The 6,595-nt window shown below is 33.6% G+C and overlaps 1 protein-coding gene across 4 annotated transcripts in view; it reads right to left on the minus strand.

Moving 5' to 3' along the window:
- CCDC91 (coiled-coil domain containing 91) overlaps positions 1-6,595 on the minus strand; it is a 288,769-nt gene that overhangs the window by 114,342 nt on the left and 167,832 nt on the right. The window lies entirely within an intron of this gene.

A 6,595-nucleotide genomic window follows, 5' to 3' on the forward strand; every position in this document is an offset into this window, starting at 1 on the left:
CTGAAGTCACAAAAAATTGTATTTTTTTTTTTCTTTTTTTTTAAAAAAAGGGGAGGATTGTGATACAGCAGTAACATGTGATGGCCACAAGGGAAGGTTCCAGACTCCTGTCTGGAGACATCCTGAGCATGCCTGGTATGCTTGTGCCCATTAGCCAGGGCTGGCTGGAGCTAGGGGTAGACTATGTGTCAACACCCTGTTGGGGTATGCTCACATCTTGCTAACAGAAGAAAGAAACTTAAAAAATATTTTAAAAAAATCTTACCCTGCACATATCTACTCCAGATCAGACACTGCTATTTAGATTAGTGATTTTTTTCATGTGATATGGTTATAATTCCCTCAGAACCATGAATGCTTTCCTCAAGATGTATTCCCATGACAGTGACTAGCAATTAAAATAATCTATGTTGTGATAGGGCAATACCAGCTGCTGAAACCCCCTAAATCTAAATGTAGGGTCACTAGCTATCGTCACTCCTAAGGTAGAGAAGATAAGAGGGAAAATGAGTAAAAATGAGTAAGATCTGCAGTTTGGATTCCTGGACAAATGGTGAAATCCTAACAAGAAGAAAGGAAGAAAAGCAGGTTTGGGAACAGTAAAACAAATTGGGTTTGGAAATGCTGAATTAAAAATGCAATAAATATTAATTTTTGTATATTTATTTTTTAATTATTAGTATTTAGACAGGGTCTCCCTATGCTCTGCTCCTCCTGCCTCTGCCTCCCCAGTACTAGGACTATAAGGATGTGCCACTGTGCTGGGATTTTAGGATTATAGGCCTCCTATATGGTCTCAGCCTTCCAAGTAGCCTTGTCTGCCATCCTGTACTACCACTGCTGGGCCAGAATATTATCAAAAATCTGTTGAAGTATAAGTTTAGAGCTTATGAGAGAGGTCAGGGTAGCAAAGTATAGATCTGACAAAAAAATGGAATAAATCCTAGACTAAGAATTTTTGCTAACTCTTTATTTTCCCAGAACTCACTTTCTAGGTTATCTCAATGAAATTAACTAAAAAGTTAGAAATCCTCATCACAGCAGATAATTCACTAAAGTACAACATGAACAAAAAAATGAAAACTGACAGAATTCTACATAAACTAAATTACAAAGACCCTAAATATTCCCTTCACTCTCTGATTTTAAAAATTAACCATAATACTAAAAGTCTCTTTTACTGAGTGTGAGTCATAAAAGCATACTATCATTATAAAAATATATAAACAAGGTTACCTTATAACCTTGGAGATATTCAGTATTTTAAAAGACAGGCTTAATGGGAAACCAATAAAACACTGAAATCAAAAACTGAGCTAAGTTAGGCCCTAATTCTCTTCACTCATACAAAAAGAAAATAACCTCTAAAAGTCTCTTTTACTGAGTGTGAGTCATAAAAGCATACTATCATTATAAAAATATATAAACAAGGTTACCTTATAACCTTGGAGATATTCAGTATTTTAAAAGACAGGCTTAATGGGAAACCAATAAAACACTGAAATCAAAAACTGAGCTAAGTTAGGCCCTAATTCTCTTCACTCATACAAAAAGAAAATAACCTACAATAATCATACTTCTCTGTCTCATCCTAAAATACTTTAAAAAGTTATTTGCTATAGGATGTGTGTGCTCACTGGAGAAAGACAGGGAGATTGAAAAAGCAACTCCCAGAGGGGATGACTATGTCTCAATCTCTTCTCCATTCTTTTCTCAGGATTTTGGGCATGTACACACATGCATCCAGTGTGTTTTTCAAGTTCCCGGGTTCAGGACTTGAACTACACAGTTGGCTATGTAGGATCCAGTCACCCTAACCATCATGCATCCTGGCTTGCCCTGTAAGATACATTAAAACTGTGTTCCCCTGTAAAATACAAGGGGTATCCAGAAAGTTCATAGAAAAATGTGTATCATGAAAAAAAAATCATTGATTTCAAAACATTCTGCATCAAAATAAACTTAAATTTTAATAGTTATTACCATGTCTCTGTGTGTGTGTCTCTAACTCATCAAATTAAAATAAAATGAATGAATAAATAATAAAATAAAATACTTTTTAAAAAATCTAAATCCCTAACCATTTCATACAAGTCTTTAACAATATGGTATTAACTAAAACATGTCACAAATTTTCACAAATGTTCGTTTTTAAAAATGCCAGAAATAAGCCTTTTCTCCACACCTCACTCATACTACTCAATTCATCACCTAGAAAATGCCTACATATTGTCCTGGATTGTGTTCTCTGAACGCTTTGGCAGTGTTGTTTTTTCATTTGTACCTGGTACTAAGCATATAAAAAAAATACTACAGGATGTTTCAAATATACAGAAAACATTAAAAATGTGGAGTAATGATACTCTCTACACTATCACCTTCAAAAATGATCAGTATTCTGCCAATTTTTCTATCAAATGTAATTTCAGTCACTATCTATTTGATAATAATGCCTTCCTTTAAAAGTCCCTTTATATAGGTAAATTTAACATATATTAAAAAACACAATCTTCAATATATTACTGAAGCTCTAAACCTAGCTGGATGACACACATCTCTATCATGTTACAGAACATTTGCACTGGCTAAGAAAATCCCTTCTCAGAGCAACAAGTATTCTAATCTTCTTAAATCTTGGTTGCTTTTGCAGATTTTAGAACCTTACACATATGAGATCATATGGTATATACTATTTTGTGTATGGCTTCATTAGCTGTTTAAGACTCATCCATGTAGTTAGGGACATATATCAGTAACTGAATGCTTTTTATAACTAAATAGAAGTCTCTTTATGACTATACCATAATTTGTTTATCTTTCCTCCTGATTATAGACATCTGCATTATTTCCATTTGGGGCTATAGAAAGAAAACAGTCACAGATATCTTAGGCACACATATTTATTTCTCTTGTATAAATACTAAGGAAGACATAAGCTTGAATTAACAAGAAGTTGCCAAATCTTTTCCCAAAGTGGTTGTAATATATGAGAGTTCCTGTTGTTCTACATACTCATTATTTGGTGATTTTGGTCTGTTTAATTTAAGCCATTTTAGTAGGTGTGCAAAAGTCTCTCTCACTATGATCTTAATCTGAATCTCCATAATGATTAGTAATGCTAAGTATTATATCATTTACTTATTGGCCATTCTTGTATTTTAATTGTTGTCTTTTTAAGATCTTTTGTCCTTACTTTTTAAAATTACCCTTATTAATGATTTATTGAAGATACATATGTATGTATGTATATATTCTAGATATAAATGCTTTGTGAGCTATATGGTTTATAAATATTTCTCCCAGTCTGTGGCTTGCCTTTTTCATTGTATTAATAGAGTCTTTCACATATATGAGTTTTAATTTGATGAAGTCTAATTCATTAATTTTTCTTATATGGCTACTGTTTTTGTTTCTGTTTTATAACTGTCAGGGGGTGTATGTGCTCATCAGAGAAGAGAGAAAAATGGAGAGAGAAAGTACTCCCCAGTGGGAGTGGTCACGCTGCAATCCCTTTTCCTTCATGCCTCCATCCTCTCAGGATTTGGGGCACACGTGCACATGTTCCTGAGTGAAGCTGCTGGGCCAGGGTTCCAATCAGGGTTGGCCATATGCAAATCTTGCTCCCTTAACCACCAGGCTACAGGTCTAGCCCAATGGCTATTGCATTTTGTGTATTGAAAAACTGTTGTTTACATGCAGGTCAAAGAGATATTTGCCAGTATTTTATTCTATGGATTTATCTTCCACATTTAGGACTATATAATCCATGTCCAACTAACTGTGTAAACATTGACTATAGCTTTTGATTAGTATACTGACTGGCTTATAAACACACTGGGCTAAAGATAGCACACACCAAGGCTTTGTTAAACTCACAAGCAGAGTTCTGTAATTAGACAATGACTGAATGGATCCATTTGTCGTCCACTGAGAAGCAATATGAGAGAAACAAACCAGCATAAGCAGCTTCATTTCATTATGACTGATAATGAAACCAACTTATTAAGGGAGATTTAACCATTGCTTTGTTTTTACTGGGAAAGAGGTGAGATGTGGCCACTTTCCCCTATTTGCTCTGGTTAACAAACTTGGCTTTAAATTATTTTAATAGACTTTATGAAAATGAACTAAAGTCTAGACCAGTAAATCTCATCCAAAAATAGCAAGAAATATATTTCTATATTGCTTATCTAAGAAATTCTATTCATTATTTCTTCAGCTTATATTGAAATTTTGTTTGTTTTTAGCTAATTGAAGAAATAAATGTCAACCATAGAGTTTCATTAATCTTACAGAGTATTACTGAAATGGTATTTAAGGTCATCTTTCAAAATTTAGCCCAAAGTTATGCTTTTCTCCCCCTTTGGAAGAAATTCTTTTAAGTGAAAAATGTTTGATACAGATCAAATATAAACACAGAGGTTCTGTGGTTTTCAATTGAGTCTTTTCTTTAAAAAAAAAAAATAAAGAAAGAAAGAAAGAGAAAAAAAATTCTTGTCTTTCCTATAATGTGAGTCACAAGTGATACTATAAACAGATTTAATCACAATCACAAATGGAATATTTTTGTGCATTAAATATTAGACTAAGCAATCATGAAGCCTCCTGTTCAGGTACACAGACATCCACTTAGCACACATCCACAAGCTTCGCCTTATTTTGTGTTTCTGTGTGTAGTAGTATACATTCTGTACTGTGAACTCAATAAACATCTTTTTTTCATCATCTATAAAGCTCAAATATTGAATGAAATCAAGTGATCTGGTAAGACAGTCTTAAAAGCACATGTTCATATATATGTCACCATTTAACCTGACTTGGAAAACAGTTTAATAAACCTCTTAATACAAAATGGGTCACAGAACTTTCATTCATTTATAGACTAACAGACTACATGTTATTTGGAAATCTTAAAGAAGATAAACTACAAAACTAAATATACTTTAAAAAGTTACCATAAGCCCAATAATATCAGTAAACTTCTTACTGAAAATAAAGCTATAATATTAGCATATTAGCACATTTACTTCAACCAAATAGTCATATTTCTAATAGGCATGGAAAAACATGAGCGTACTTAAATAGGCCGTTGAGTTAAGGGAGTGATTAAAGGAATGAAGCATAAATTGGAAAGCACATCAGCATCAAAAAGGCAGGCCCAGTTCATGTTTCCATAATGAGGTCTTTATATTTGGAGAGTGTACAATTTATTAAATGCCAAAGATTTGTCACAATCTTAAATTTAAGCAGAAGAATATTTGTTTCAACTATTTCCAAGTGAAATGGTTTTTGAAATGCATCTCAATTTTATTCCCTCTGTGTGCCTCAGTACAACATAATAAACCTACTTTAACATAACAGTGGCCTTCAAATGTTCATGTAAAATGAATGATCCATGTATATACAATAATGCTTTCGGCAAGCATCTTATCTCATTTGTGCTGCTATAACCAAATACCTGAGAATGGGTAATGTATTTTATTTTGTATTTATTTATTTATTTATTATTTTTTATAAACATAAGCCTTTTTTATTGGCAAGAAGGCCAAGTATATTTGATATTAATACAGCTTTATATCATCACAATTAAAATGAAATATTATACAGATTAATGTGCATAGCAGTTGCATAAACAAACAAAAACACCTTTTCATTGTTTGCTGATATTCTGCAAGACTTCCTAAGAACTTGATAACAAGGGTAGCCATTAGGGAAGGAACCATTTTAATTATTAAAACTTATGCATCCATCAAATTTCACCACAAAATTTCAATAATTAAGGGTTCTTTCAGAGATAAGTAGCACAAACCCTCATTGATACTAACCCTTAATTTTATTTAGATACACAGAGTGTGGGATTATAAAAATAATCTCTGTGTAGACAGTCTTCAGCAATTGACTGTTTTTCTGAAATCTGGTTTACTCAGAAAGCTAAAAACAGCAAAATCAATTGCAATGTTAACCAGAGGACTGGCAGGAAAAAAGACTTCATTGGATGTAATAAAAATTTTCATTCACTTTAATTCTGCAAATAAATGTTAAAAATTTTGTTTGAAAAAAAAAAAACCCTTACTTATCTTTTTATTTTTTTCCAGAGATTTTTGCTATAGGGCACATGCGTTCACTGGAGAGACAGGGAGAAAGGGAGAACTAACTCCCCAGGGGGGATGGCCATGCCACAATCCCTTGTCCTCCATCCTCCTCTCAGGATTTTGGGCAGGCATGCACATGCACCCAGTGTATTTTAAGCCACCAGATCCAGGACTTGAACTGAACCGCCGTGGACTACATAAGATTCCAGTGGTGTAACCGTTACGCCAACTGCTGGTCCCACTTACATATCTTTTAAAATTGGATCACATGCATGTATTATCCATAAATATATATGTATTTTAAAAATACATAGTGAGCTTTTATTATCCTTGACAACAGAGAAGAGTTAAGTGTGAAGTCTGTGGGAACTAAGTCTCCCCACTATGCGTGCAAAAGCTGCAGAAGTACTTGAAGGAGCTTTCTCCAAGATTCCCTTGCTCCTGTCACCAGGTCAGGTGGGCAGCAGTGCAAAAGAATTGCACACACTCTTATGATCAGCAGG

The sequence above is a fragment of the Tupaia chinensis genome, unplaced genomic scaffold (genome assembly GCF_000334495.1).
Source record: "Tupaia chinensis unplaced genomic scaffold, TupChi_1.0 Scaffold000028_1, whole genome shotgun sequence".
Taxonomy (NCBI): Eukaryota; Metazoa; Chordata; class Mammalia; order Scandentia; family Tupaiidae; genus Tupaia; species Tupaia belangeri.